This window comes from Panthera tigris, chromosome E2 (assembly GCF_018350195.1).
Source record: "Panthera tigris isolate Pti1 chromosome E2, P.tigris_Pti1_mat1.1, whole genome shotgun sequence".
Lineage (NCBI taxonomy): Eukaryota > Metazoa > Chordata > Mammalia > Carnivora > Felidae > Panthera > Panthera tigris.
The window spans coordinates 5,888,288-5,904,403 of NC_056674.1; the positions used below are offsets into that span (position 1 = coordinate 5,888,288).

Consider the following 16,116-nt stretch of genomic DNA (forward strand, 5'->3'; position numbering starts at 1 on the left):
TGGAACCTCTTCAATGGGGGTGAGGGGCTTAGTCATACCTATATACCCGGGAAAACTGGTATGCTAAGTTTAAGATAGACTATACTATATACATTTGGGAGCATAGGGAGTGGCAAGGAATAAACCTAAAACTCTTATGTAAATTGTAATGTTTTCTTTGTGGTCACAGCCCCTTCTCTGGATTTGTTGGTACGATTGAGCACCTTTGTTGATTACTACAGGAAAGAATTACTCTATCAGATAGTTGACCATGAAGCAGTAGGTCAGGACATTGAGAGAATATTTTCATGTAACGCTGGGTTACTTGGGATGGCATTTGTACTAGAGAAAATGGACAGTGAGCAATGGCCTCTCCTTTTGAAAGGTAATAGCTATTATATATCATGGATGAGTAAAAATTCATCTTAATTTTGGAAACTGAAGAGAAAGTTCTAGAGGACATTTAAATCAAAAGAACCAAAGTAGGATTGCCTGTGTGGTTCAGTATGTTGAGTATTTGACTCCATTTTGGCTCAGGGTCATGGGATCAATCTTTACGTTGGGTTCTCCACTGAGTGTAGAGCCTCCTTACAATTCTCTTTCTCTCTCTCTGCCGCTCTCTGCTACCTGTGCTCTCTCTCAAAAAACAAAACAAAACAAAAATACACCCAGAAGTAGTATGCTTGTAAAAGATGCAAATTTGGGCACTGAAATTGCATTTTGATTCCATTTTTTTTAGGATACCCTATTTCTCATATCTAAGTAAGTAAAATATAAGCTTTTGTGTAAACCTAAATGAATCCTGTGCCTTATTATCCTGTGTGCATCACACTTCTTTGGGGAATTTCATAATGAACACTAATCATACATCCTTAAGCTCTGTATGTTGAATGTCATCTGTAGTAATTTTCATGTTATATTTAAACCTATAGTTTTGGAAATATATATTCATAAGTTGGATTTGAGAGTTACCCACCCATTGTATATCCCATAGTATTTAGTGGCTCTAAGGGAAATACCATAGCGATGCAATTTCAAACTCTCACCCTCTACAACCAGCCTCCCCATTCATGAGTATACATCATATGATTCTATTTCTCCCTGCCTTTTGTGCTGAAATGAGACCCATGGTTTTCACCTTTACATTAAATGAAATTAGAAAAATAGCAAGCATATGAAAAGTATTAGGAACTAAAAGATAAGTTGAGAAGTAAGGATAAAGGTAACAATATTTTGTGCTGGACTGCTCAGGGAATAATTTGAAAAGATAAGTTGTCCTGAGTTTACTTTCAAGAATGAACAACACAATGGGAATCTTGTTTGATAACTAGAAATCTCACATACTTAGCCTCTAAACCATTTTTTGCTCGTTTGCACTTGTGCTTACTCCTCGAACAGGATGTTCAGATGTCACGAATGTTGACTGCACATACACTGAAGTGTTAGGAGAATGTTAATTATATACTGATGCTTAGGAGAGCAGGGTAGACTTCTCAAGTTCTGAAAATGGCTGGAGAAAGCAGGGAATGGTGACTACATTGTTATGATGCATCCTGTGTGGGGCCAGGGTGATGATACTCATAGGCACTGTGAACTTATAACTACTGCCAAGGGAGGGTCCTCTCCGGCTTCATTATTAGCTTTTCTTGCCCAAATGGGCAGAATAGTAAGAGGTTGTAATGCTGCTTCATAGGCATCATTAGTCAGGCATCAAAAGTACAGTCAGACCCAGTAATACAAAACTGAAGTTGACTCCTGACTGAATTGGTAGGGAAAGACCACAATCTTCCTCAGGCTAACTACTACCTCCTTTTTCCTGATGCACACATAGCCCCACCACACAGTTGATTATGGAAAATGGCTGTGAAATAACTGTTTAGAGCAATTACTGAAGACATTTTTAGACTTGTATGATGTCATGGTTCTTTTTCTATTAAGTTATAGTCTAATATTAAAATATTATTCAAAATCGAGAGAATATTTTCCAACTCCAAGCCTTTTGTAGATCTGTCACTTTAAGGGAGAAAGCAATGAATGGAATCTCAAAATCACTGCTTCAGTTTTTCTCCCAAGGTACTAGAATCAAGGAATTGGCAGGTCAGCTCAGTCAGTGAGGCTTCCAACTCTTGATTTTGGCTCAGGTCTTGGTCTCACAGTTCAAGGGATCACGCCCTGTATTGGGCTCCACACTGAGTGTGGAAAAATAACTGAACTTTAAAAAACTTTTTAAAAAGGTCCTAGAATCAGAATATGTGTATTGAAACTTTGCAAATTAGTGTTATATTCAGGTAAGTTAAATTAATAAATTTCAAAGGAAAGACATCTGTAACTCAGAAAACACTAAGGACTAATAAATTTTGACTCGTTTGGAACACCTATGACACTGGTGATAGGTTGCATGCAATATTATACATACAGGATAAAGAAAAAGTCTAGTGATTAAATCTGTCATCCTGTTATCCTTGACTACTTTTTCATTTAATATTATTGTGGGGCATATTTAAATTTGGTCTCCAAATGTTTTCTTTACCATCTTTTTCTTTTACCTTCTGTTGTTTAGGTGTGAATATGAAATTTTAAAATTCCCCAATATCCTGATTTTAATTAATTTATTAAGTTTATTTTAGGAAGAGAGTGCACACAAGTGGGGTACAGGGGCAGAGGGAGAGGGAGAGAATCTTAAGCAGGCTACACTCTTGGTGCAGAGTGTACACAGATCTCGATCCCACAACTCTGGGATGTTGGCCAGAGCCACCTGACTGAGCCACCCAACTGCCCCCCTAATACCCTTTTAAAATTGTGTTATTATTTTTTTGTGTTTTTATTTATTTTTGAGAGACATATTGCGAGCAGGGGAAGGACAGAGAAGAACGAGACATAGAATCCAAAGCAGGCTCCAGCCTCTTGAGCTGTCAGCACAGAGCCCGATGTTGGACTCGAAGTTTTGACCCACTAGATCATGACTTGAGCCAATGTCAGGCTTAAGTGATTCAGCCACCCAGGAGCCCTTCATTCATTTTTCTTGGTCATACAGCAGCCATCCTGTTGTAAGGAGAGAGAGTGCTGAGTGCTAAAGGAGGTGGCCCATCCCAACCTGCGTCTCTGGGCTTCCTGTTATGTGAAAATGATAAACCACCTTGTTGTTTCAGCCACTGATTCCAGGAGGTCTGTCACTCACAAATAAGAACTGTGCTATTGTGACCCATAAGATTAATATTTGTATTGAGAGTAGAATGGAGCATTTGAGAGAATCCTGAATTTGACATTTTGTAGTGTAGAAGAGCTACAAGAGGCATCCTCATTCCCAGATGGGTTATAGCTGTTTGGCACGTGCTGCCTAAAACTCAAAGTGTTAACCAAACAAAATACAGCTTGAGAATTTATGACGAATGTTCAGAATGCTAGGGTAGAAAGTGGAGCATGTGAACTTAGTCTCTGACCTTATGCACTATAGTAACTTTTTACTTTCCACAGATAAAATGCATTTGCTCATTCTACCAGTCAGGAACTATTCTAATCACTGATATTAGCAGGAAACAAAACTCCCTGTCTTCAGGTAACTTATATTCTATAAAGTTGAGTCTATAAGGATAAAATATGATAGTGGTAAGTACCATAAACATGTGGATGTACAATGATAGATCACAGGGTTTCCTAATTTAAACAATGTTTTCAGGCAATGCCCACATGATGAGGTCATCTTTGAGCAGAACCACTGAAAGTGTATCATGCAAATACCAATGAGGAAGGGCAAGGGGGTGGAGGAAAGAGGCAGAAAATTGCCCAAAAGGGAACATGTTTATAGTGGATTGGGAAAATCTACAATTGGCGTGTGGCTTGGTGAAATGTGAGGCTAAGTTTCTACTGGAGATATTTAAAATTATGGACTCCTTGTAGTTAGAATTTAAAAAATTTTAATAACAAAACTCCCCAGAAGGCTAAAGAGTATATGTGATAGATCCAAACCATGACCTGTTTGGAGCATACACAGACCTATTTCTTTATGGCAGCCTTACCCCTACCAAGAGAACACAGCCATGGGGTGGAGTAATGAATTAATGGAAAGTTGCTAAATACCGTTTGTGAAAATTGATCCCAGGAGTTGTTAAGATACATACTTATCCTGTTGTCTACGCTTATACCCAGACAAGGGTATATTGCTTCTTCCACTTACGAATGTGTACCAAGTAATACTAGTTGGGTCTTTTATGCCCCAGTTATATCTTCAGTGTCAATATCATCAAAAAAATTTTTTTACATATAATAAATACTGTACTTACAAATTGAATAGTAACAATATCGCATAAAACATACTCATGTTTTCCTCACTAATTCAAGACCTAGTAACTCCCAATTATTCCTAGTTTTATTCTTCCAGTTGAGACCAATCTTGTGTCAGCGTTGCCTAATATTTTGACTATAAAATTGACTTCAGTATGTTTCATATTCCAATTTTATACTAAATCAGATGTGATGAGAATGGGACTATGTGTGAGGTCAGCAAATATTTATGTAAGGAACATATAGTAAATATTTTATTCTTTGCAGGGGACACTGTTTCTGTTACCACTCTTCCAGTATGTCCTTATTGAGTCAAAAACACCTAAATATGAGTGTCCCTGCATTCCAGTTAACACTTCACTTAAAAACAGACAGTAGGTTGCATTTGGCTCATGTTCTGTAGGTGGCAGACCCCCGATCTACCCAAAGGAATTAAGAGTGCTATATAGTAATAGTAACTATATGGTAAATAAAAACCGTCTTCCCTATTTTTAAGCCTCATTAAAGAAACTAACAGTCTAGTGTATATGTGTATAGCATATGTAAAAGAAACCTATACTAATGGTAGCACAAGGCAGGAGTGGAGAAATGGAAGTCTTTGTGGAAAGGAAAGGTTGGATGATCTATATGAAGATGTATAAACTCTGTGAAGGTACTGTGGTCAGCTGTATAGGATAACCCCCAATGCAGACAAAAGCAATACTTAGAGCTAACACCAGTGAGCCAAAGAAAAGGATTTAAATCATCTGTAAAAATCAGTTAATTCAAAGAAGACAGAAAGCGAGGGAATAGAGGAAAGGAGACTTTATAAAAGCAGGAGCAAAACAATTTATCTGTATTTATCTGTAAAAGGGAATCGTCTAAAGGCCCTATTGAAAAGCAAAAATTGTCACTGGATTTTTTTTTTTTTTCAGTTTTATTTATTTTGAGAGACAAGGAGAGAGACACTCAAGGAGGCTCTGTGATGTCAGCATAGGCCCAACATGGGGCTCCATTTCAAGAGCCATGAGATTATGACTTGAAAGAAATGCGGAGTCTTATACCAATAACCATGTGTGTCAACCAGCCATCCCTGACCATCAGATTTTTTAAAGACAGGCAACACAATATATCCTATGAGAAATTCACTTCACAAATTAACACACAATAAAATCCTGTACAAAACATAAACGCTATAAAAAATAGAATGGCTATATTAAGATCAAAGTAATTTGAAGAGCAAGTAATATGACGGGATAATGAAATCTATTTCCTAATCATAAAGAGTTACATTCACCAGAATGACATGAGAATCCTAATTAATCCCTTTGGTTTTCACTACACACAAATACATAATCAAATACTCCCCATATCCAAGTCAGAGACTAGGACCATGATGTGTGCACAAACGCACACACTCATACATAAATATTACATATAGATGCAAACACACGTGCATGTGGGCAACATACACTCAAATGCACAGCCATATACCCTCACACTCACATACACTCCATAGCAAACACACACTCACGCATTCATTTGTGAAATACAAATTGTGAAATACACGCGTTTACACACACTTGCCCATACTCCCACATTCCCAGTCCCGTGTATGTAATTACATTCAAGCAGTCTGCATGCACATGCGTGTCTTGACAATATTCTCACATGATGGAAGAATTCAGGAATCTTCTGACCTTGGATGCCTAAAAATGGGGAGCACTTTCCATGTTTTTTACTTCTTCCATCCCTGCAACAACTAACGATATTTGTCACATGCAGTATCTTAAACTACTGTAAGCATTGCCACTGCAAGTCCAGGCGAACGGGGCAGAGTTGATAGGTTTCAGGGTAACCTATCAGAGTGATAGAGCAGGGTCCAAATGAGGCCAGAGGGAGAGGATTATAGTTCGTGTGCAGAGAGCATGGGAGCGTGGAGGAATAGACACAAAACTCTTCAAAGGCATATGTTGCCATAGTGCTTGGTAAATACAGACAGGTACAGAAAAGCAAGGGGGATAGGCTAAAATGAACTCTGAAGTACAGGATCCGAGTCGGGGGCATCACTATGAGCACAGAAGTAGCTGTAGATAAGTAAATAAAACGGCAAAGAGAAAACTATAGATCTGTGTGAGGACAGGTAATTCCCAGGGCAGTCTACTCAGAGAGTCTAAGAGCAATGACACCCCAGTAGCAAGGAGAACACTCAGCATCCACATCTTGGTCTCTAACACAATTCTCTAAGAAAAAGACTCCTTGGAGTTAGGGCTGATTCTATGGCAGGAGCAGGGAAAATACAAGAGGACCCTAGAGGATCTTGAAGTGACAGAATGTTAAGAGTAAGGAAGTAATAAAAAAAAAATGTACATATCAAAGGGACATAATAGCCAAACCTGAAAGAGCTCCTGCAGCCTGTCACCAAATCTCTGGTACCAACTGGGTGTCATGCAATTCAATATAATTCTGACTTTATCTGGTGTTAGTAGAGACCCCACAAGTTAAGATCAAGGTCCTTCCCGGCACTGCCCCCACTTCAGACACCAGTTACAAGTCAGGCATTCCCATACCTGTGCATCTCCAGCCAACTACAAAGTTAAGGCTTCCTCCAAGCCTCTCTGCTTCAATATTTGCTGGGAAGACTCACAGAACTTGGAAAGTGCTATCTGTATGGTAATCCTTGATAAAGTTAACTCGTATTTTGGGACCCACAAAAATGGAGGCCATGCCAGTGGCCCACCCACATCACAAATCTAAACCTAAGTCAGCCTGCTCTTATGTGAAACATCAGAAGGAAACCTAACATACACCAATCATAATCCTCCAACTCAGCTTCAGCTAGTGGACCTTACCCTGGAAAACAGCAGGTCTTGTAAGGAAATCCCCGATCTCCTGGCCAGTCATGCCCTGTTTCTGTACTGCCTCTTCTAAAACTCAATCTTGCCCAAATCCCTCAGGAAGAGCACTCCATTCACTGTATGAGAGGCTCTGTCCTCCCCCAAATCAAGGGTGGTCTTCCCTGGAATAAATTACAGCAAACTTGTTACTAAATTGTTTTAGTTTTGTCATTTCACATCTTATTGTAAAGGATAGCAGTGAAGAGCCAGATGAAGGCATCCATAGAGTAAGGTTTGGGAGGAGGACTGCCCATACAGTAGCTTTTGTCCCCCACCAAGAAGCTCCCAGGAGCTTCTCCAGGTGTTTAATCAGGGCTTCACTATCTAGACTTGGTTGAGTAAATCATTGGCCATATGACTGAACCCAATCCCCAGCCAGCCTCCTTTCTCTTCCCAGAGGTTGGGCTGCTGAGCATTTCCATCCAATCATGTATCTGGTCTTTCAGAGGTGTCCAGTACCCCATTTTGAAGTCCTGTGTTGGAACTCACGAACTGCGAGTTCATGACCCAAGCTGAAGCCAGATGCTCAATGGACTGAGCAAGTCAGGCTCCCCTAACATATTTCATTTAAGAAATGTTTATTTTTAAGTAATCTCTACACCCAATATGGGACTCAAAGTCACTATCCGGAGATTAAGAGACACATGCTCTACTACTGAGCCAACCAGGTCGCCCTAAAATAGTTCTATGTTTGAGTTACATCATTTTTTTCCTTTCAACGGTGTCTACATTGTCTTTTTGGTGATTTCAAAAGTGATACTACCCCTTGTTAGACAAAATATGTTCATATACTCCTCCTGCAAATTGCTACTCGCCTCCTGCACCATGCTTGATAAAATGGTCCTCCTGTAATGTCTTGTATCCTCAAGACAGAAAAGTGGAAGACCATCTTGCAATCTCTTTCTCACCAACACACCCAACTGGTGTCAAGATTTAACACAGAACAGTCTACCTTCTAAACATCTCAAAAGTACATTCAGTCTTTTTCCCACATACCCAATGTGTTTACTGGCTGCCACCCATCTGCACCCTTTGTAAAATTCAGCTGACACCTATTCCTGTGTACCTGTTTGTCCTCTGCAGTTTAGTGTTCAAATGTTGACCAGAAAATATTTTAATTAAAGCACTCATCTTGCTCCACAAACGTGATCATATTTCAAACATCCCCAATATCTCTTAAATACGAGGCATAATATTCACAACATAACCCCCAAAGCCAACAATTGTAAAACCTGTTATAGAATCTTGATTTCTCCATGGTTATCAATAAAAATAAAACTAAGTACACACATATTAATTCAAGAAGATTTCATGTACCATGCTCTTTAATATTAGGCTGGGTGTCAGTCTGTCTCATTCAGCCATGTCTCTGCAAGAAACTACTCATAATTTTCTTAACGTTCTTTGAGATCTCAGTGTATCCATGTCTGAACACGTGAAGACAATTCATATTTCCCTGATGAGGTAATTATGTATTTCTTTCACAGCAGACACAGTACAGCCTGAATATGTTGGGGTCATGGTGCATGAGAGAAAAAGGGCTAATAATTGGAAAACAACATGCAATGATTAGTACAGTGACATTCACCAGCCACCAACTAGAGTTCGAGAGCCACTTAATCATAAATGATGGACAAAACAGCATAAAACAATACAAAGGTAGTCATAGTCACCAAGACAAGGATGCTTTGGATGGCTCTGGTCTCATGGTCTCAAGGGAGGGAGGGTCTGGGGGAAAGATTGTTCCTATGGATGCCTTGGACCCTCTGCTTGTGACTGTGAAGGAGGAAAACCATGGAATTCCCTCACAGAACTTCAAAATGGGGGACTTGCTGGCTAAGGTCATGAGTCTCAAACACAAAATGCCATGGAAAGATGTCATTGCTGCATATAATGAGCCTGTGATCTTGTCAGTACACTATAAGGCAGAACAATATCCCAAGCTACTTTTTTTGGTACTTTTTTTGTTGTTCCATTTACCAGCCATATAAATAGGAAAAAAAAAAAAAACGTATTTACCAACGTGTGGAACACCCTGCACAGGATACTGGAGGGGCCAATGTACTTTGGAGCTTTCACTTTAAGCTCTGCCCATCTGGAGTTCCCAGGGCTGATCGTGATGGCCTCGAAGACACACAAGGGGCAGGTGGAACAAATGGACATACCTCTGAACACTTTGTGAACATATAAGAGAATGTAGCATCCATAATAATTAGTGAAATGTTTCAGCCCTAGAGGTGCTATGGTCTCGGATTCCTCTAGAGAGAATGTGCGAGGAGTTGGCTACAGTCGGGTGCCTGAGAATGAAATTGGTGGGTCTTGGCTTGCATCCCCTGAAGCTAAGGGACATCTAATGATAGAAGAGTCAGAAATTGCCCAGGATTCCGATGACAATGTGGGATAGGAAGATCACTGCTATATTCAAATCCACCGAGGCCATTCTGTTATTGTCCAAAACTCAGTATTCAGATACACAGGGAGAAGGTTCTGCATGAAAATATGAGTTACAGGCTGCATTTTCCTGGAAAATAAAATCACTTACCTTTTCTTTCCCCTGAGAATTGACATGGAACTTCCCTAACCTTATGAGTTAGGAACTAACATTACTCTCATTCTATAGACAAGGAGAATTTAACCATGGGAAGTTAAGTGACTCATGTAACTAGCAGTAGAATCAGGATTTGAACCTTGGTAGCCTAGTTGCCATGACAAGAATGCTTCCTACTGTACTATACACCGCTAGGAACCTCATCATGGGTAAACACACACACACACACACACACACACACACACACACACACACCTCATATTTTAAATTTATTTTAACATGGTGTGATCATTTCCCATTTTTGTTTAAGTATTCTTTGTGAGTAATATAACTAAGGAGTGAAGATTGAAAGGTCTTAATAAATTATACATGCACTGAATAATTTTATATGAGCCAGTCTGATTTATTTAATATAGACAATGTTAGGATGACATTAGAACTCACTTCATTTTTTTCTTGGACCAAAAGGATAATGACATCCATAACATATTATTGTGTGGAACTGCACTGTGTGCTAACATACGGGACATGAAACATCACATACTGATAAAACATGTTAGGGCAGAAAATAATCCTATTTAAAGATCACATAACTGTATATTTGTTATTTTAGAATAAAGAAATTGAAAATTAAATTGATATTTGAGTTGGAAAAGCTATTAAAATTCTATATAAACATGCAAAATGGAATTTGAAGACTTGAAATCTTGGGCATTTAATGAACTGAAAAGCAAGAGAGGTGAGTGGTGAGCTGGGAATACTATTGAAATGATTTTCACCAGTAGAAACATAGCTTAAAATTGCTTTTTTTCTTGATGAGATTATATTTTTAAATTAATTATTTTAAAATTAAATTACATTTTAAAAATATAGTCCTTAATATTTTACTCTTTAAAACCTTCTATACTGACGTTTTCCTTTCTTTTTTCTTTCTTTTTTTTGACGTTAACTTTTTCTTAAAGGACCTTTCCTAATTTTTGGAAAGAAGATTGTCTCACAGATCGAGAGTCCACAGAGATTTTTCAGTAGAGACACATTTACTGTCTTCATTAAGCACATCACACTCAAATTACAGAAGAATAAATTTCAGCAATTCCCATTAGACATGCTGTTTCTGCTGTGAATCAGGTATTTCAATTAGTTCCATCGTTCTCATTATCACATGCACATGCCCTTAAAGTGCTCACAGTATTGCTTCTGAAAATGTCTCTGTGACTCTTGCTCACTGTATTGAAAAGCAGATTAAATCTGAAAGTATAATCTTTATGTTTTTAAGTAGACTGTCCATGCTCAGTGTGGGGCTTGACTTTGAGATCAAGACCTGAGGTGAGATCAAGAGTTGGATGCTTAAATGACTTAGCTACCCAGGTGCCCCCTGAAATTATAATCTTGAAGCAGCTTAAAATTCAGCCTCTGACAGCACTTGGATCAAACACAAAGCACCCCTTCAGTGAGGATTTTGGTAAATTACATTAGCAGCAGTCATGCACTGATTGAGCAGTCTCTCTCACAAGCTAAGCCTGTGCCGGAAGATTCTTTCCCTGACATTCTCACCTACCCAGATTCCTGCCGCATCTCCCAACCTTAGAGACTGTGCTCTCACACTAAACTAGAAGATTCTCACAGACTCCTTCCTGTTGCCAGGACTGGAAGCTGGGTGTAAAGTAGCAGGCAAAGCATGTGTGGGAGGGAGGGAGCCAAACCCTGAGATACAGGTTAGTGATTCTGAGACCTCACCTCCCCAAAGAATTGCCGTCATCATGTCAGCTGTAGTGACAATGATAGTTCAACACTTGGGGAACTGAGAATGGTTCTGAAAAACTCTAATTACCAGGATCTATTAGAAGTTTGTAGTGAGCAGGTCCAAAGGGACCGTTGGAGTGTTTGAGAGAGACTCTTCCTTTTCCATTATTTCTGGAAGCAGACAGGGTCTCACGTGCAAGGAGGAAATGCTGAGGTCTGAGCCATTAAAGACCAGCCTCATTGGATTCTGTGCCTCCCTGAGAATTTTTTTTATTCCTGTCTAATTCTTTGTTAGTCTTCAGACCCAAGTACCACCACCATTTAACTTATGGGCAGAGAGAAAGAATCCTCCATATGACCCAAGAAGGATGTTCTAGTTTTAAAATTTTCAATATCTGCAATACATTTTAAATTTTCAATGAAGGGAAATAAAGGACATGAGGTCAATAAGTGACATTAAAAATTGTCCCATTTCCCCAACTCAAAACAAGTTAACTAGAAAGCCTACAAAATAGACATTTACTAGGAAAATATATTTTGCCAAAATTGACCTCAGTAAGAGGGAATCTAAACAGATCAAAATCCATAGAGAAGAGGAAGACATTTATCAGTATCCCTCATAAATAAAAAGCACCTGGATCAGATTAGCAGCCAGATTCTTGCATTCTTTTAAATAGCATATAAGCTAATGCTGCCTACTCAATTCACGAGCATTAAAGAGGAGGTAAAATCTCCAAATTATCTTTATACGTGACATAAAATTCTGATACTGAAACATCCTAAAGTATGTACCAGAAAGAATACCACAGAAAAATGTCACCTCTTCCTACAGATGGTACCATGTAAAATAAAATAGCCCAAACTCCTGAAACTATATGAAAATATGATGAGCAAAGCAATTCGTGTCTCGAATTCAAAAATGATTCACCTCTAGGAAGTTCATTAATGTACTTCATATTTATGAAGAGAAGTCAGGAAATCTTACTCGTAGTTAACAAAACCATTATTTGGAAGAATTCATCATATACGAATGTTAAAACACTCAATATTAGGGAATTCTTTAGGATCTTTCCCAACTTGACAAAACAAAGTCTTCGTTTTGGTCATAGGGAAGCGCTAGAGATACTCCACTGAGGCCAGAAAACCCCAGTAGAAAAAGTACACGATCACCTGTTCTATTCATTTGTCATTGTGTTGTAGGTTTAGCCAGGGCCATTTAAAATGGTAGAGGAATTAGACGTAGAACTATGTTTGCAGACGATACAAGTATACCTCTGGAAACAGAAAGGACCTCATAGAAAATCCACTTTGAAAAATAATTCAGTAGGCTAATAGGTTTTGATACTGATATACAAAACCATAGCCTTTTGTACATGGGCTATTATTTTGAAGATTTTATTTTTAAGTTGGGATGAGCACTGAGCGTTGTATGGAAACCAATTTGGCAGTAAATTATATTTAAAAACAAGATTTTAAGTAATCTCTATACCCAAGATGGGGTTCAGGTCATGATCCTAAGGTCAAGAGTGGCAGGCTCCACGAACTGAACCACCTAGGTGCTGCTGTACATATTATTTGTTTGTACAATAGATTATGTACAACAAAGAATCATTTATGGGTTTTAGTAGGAGGGTCTGCAATTACAAAAGTATAACATAAAATAGGGACACATGGGGGGCTCAGTCGGTTACGAGTACAACTCTTGATTTCAGCTCATATTGTGATCCCAGGGTTATGGGATCAAGTGTTGTGTCTTGGTCTGTGCTGAGCATAGAAACCACTTGGGATTCTCTCTCTCTCTCTCTCTCTCTCTCTCTCTCTCTCTCTCCCTCTCCCCCCCCCACCATCTCTATCTCTCAAATAAACAAACAAGTAAATAGCTTTAAAAAAGTAAAATGAAAGAAACTACCAGGAATGAATCTAACAAAAATGTGTAAAGGCTATATGGGGAAAAAACTAAAACATTCCTGAAATATGTGAAAGGAGAAATAAATGAATGTAAATTTACATCATGTTCTTGGATAGAATATCTCAATTTTATAAAATCCCAATAATATAAAAATCTCAATATTATAAAAGAAAATCTCAATATTATCAATTCTCCTTTAGCTAATTTATAAATTTAATTTGATCCTGATATAGATATGATCAGTTAGTTTTTCGAACTAATAATGTGATTGCAAAAATGTTACAGAATACTGAACAATAAAAATAGCCCAAAAAGTCTAAACAAAACAAAAAACCCAAAATGAGTATAGTTATCCTTATGAGACGTTATTTATAAACAGACTATTATATCAGTGAAGTTAAAAAGTTAAATGTATGCCAAAGTGCATAAGAAAAGTTAATAACCAGCAAAAACTAAAGTGGGGATAATATTAATGCTTGGTATGCGGGAAATGGGAATTCCTATCAAAATGACAATAAGTGTTCTTACTCTTCACATCCTAGAGTGGGATAAAGGTCAAACAAAAGAGAAGTCTATACAGTAAAAAATAATTAAAAATGATTAAATACCTTCCTAAGACCTGCTTCTCAAGCACCTGACTGTAGCCAACCTCTGGCTCATCTTCATTAAAGAAGTTGCTCAGCAACACTTTTGGCTTGAAAAACATCTTTGTTGAGTTTTGATACAACTTGTTTTGTATGTTCCGAGTGGCCAGTGGTGTATCCATTGGCAGCACCTGCTTCTTGAGTGTCTTCCAGGACATCACGATTGGCCCCAGGAACTCCGAGATGATAGAACTTAAAATAGAGGCTCTGCGTGCCTCTCTAACAGTCAGCTGCCCAATCCTAACTTGGTGGTAAATACCACTTTAATCTTCCTGTGACTGACTGAACCGAGAAAACATCACATAGAAACATGACTGGGGGTGCTGAATACCAAGATCACACAATCACCACTTTTAACCTTCCCTCCTGTCAGACATTTGGGATTCATGCCCTGGGGCAGTATCTCCCTAGTTTTCAAGCTTTTAAGATACAAGCAGTGAGTCCAGCACATTTACAGGAACATCTCCAGAATTTCCCCAGAGGTGAGGTCTAAGGCATCCTTGTCTTGGTAAGCACCTTTGTGTCTTTTTAAGCTCCCTCTTCCACCTTTTCATGTCATTTGGCTCTTTCTGAAAATCCCAGTTGGTGGGAGCTGAACCCCTGTGCTCTAATCACTCCATGTTTTTTTTTTTTCTTAACAGTCAGCCCTTTTGTTCTCTGGAGCCCTGACCTTAATTGTGTCCAGGACCGTCTCTGCACGCTGCAGAAGGAATACACAACTGTCTAAAATGACAAGATACCTATAAACTATTGTAAACTGTTAGACAATGAGTAGTTACTTTTTAATTCACTCCTTGCAGAGATTTAAGCCCTGGAAGGGGCAGTCACATAATAGAGAGGATGTGAAAAGCAAATGCAGCCAGCACCACCTTCAGAATTTCCACAGGAAACAGAAGAGGAGCTATTAACTGGCACATTTCCTATTAAAAATTATTAAGAGTGTATATGAGGCTGCTGAAAACGTGAAACACTAGTGGTAGAGTTTGCTTGCACCATTTACCTACAGAACAGAAATCCTTATCACATGTTTGTGGAACTACTTCAAAACCAGTATTGCATCAGTACCAGGAAAAGTTACATCTCTCTGAAGGAGTCCACCTTTTAGAAGCTTCCTTATCGGCCCTTGACACCAAGCAATCAGAAACAGAAAACAAAAGGATCAGTTAAAATATCTAATTTTCTGGGTACCTGGGTGTCTCAGTTGGCTGAGCCAGGGACTCTTCGTTTCGGCTGAGATCATATCTCGGGGTTTGTGATATCCAGTCCAGACATGGGGTCGGGGGGCGGCGTACAGAGGGCTCTGCTCAGAGCCTGCTTGGGATTCTAGATCTAGCTCTCTGCCCCTTCCCGCTTGCATTCCCTCCCGTGCTCTCTCTCAAAATAAATAAATTTTTAAAACTCTAATTTTCAAGAAAAAAATAGACTTCTAAAATACCTGAGAACAATTTGTTTAATTAAAAGTGCAATGAAATTTGGCAATTAAGGGCTTAAGCACATACAGGTCCCACTGGTAGGTCTCAAAGACATTCGGATTTGTAATTCATCTGGAGAGGTGTGGAGTTGAATATCAAATTTAAGAGAGAGACATTAATCAACACCCATTGACGCAGAAACTTTTATTCCTTTAAAGCAACGTGCCAGCGCTCCGTCCCACAGCCCAAGGCCCGGCGGGGAAAGCCTGGAGTGCAGTCCAAGGGATGGTGAGAAGTGACAGTTGAGTGAAAATTCTGAGGACGAGTTAATACCGAACAGCACAATTCCCACAGGACAGTGTTTATTTCTTTTAATGTTTATTTTATTTTTGAAAGAGAGAGTGCGAGCGAGGTAGGCGCAGAGAGAGAAGGAGACAGAATCCAAAGCAGGCTCCAAGCTCTGAGGTGTCAGCACAGAGCCCGATGGGAGGCCCCAACCCACCATAGGGAGATCAGGACCAGAACCAAAGTCAGGCTTAACCTACTGAGCCACACAGGCGCCCCCCGCCCCCCAGAACAGTTGTGCGTGTCGCATTCTAGCGTCCATCACCGACACTGACCACCCCGGCTTTTACTTCATTAAACAAGGAGCTGTCACTATCCGGGTCTCGGTCGACCCACGAGGACCCCGGGCGCCAGGTCCCCACACTGCTCCGCCTCCCCC

General features: G+C 39.3%; 1 pseudogene; it reads right to left on the reverse strand.

Annotated features, from left to right (window-relative positions):
- Nucleotides 1-8,724: 8,724 nt before the first annotated feature.
- LOC102959170 lies at nt 8,725-9,576 on the reverse strand (annotated as a pseudogene).
- Nucleotides 9,577-16,116: the final 6,540 nt, after the last annotated feature.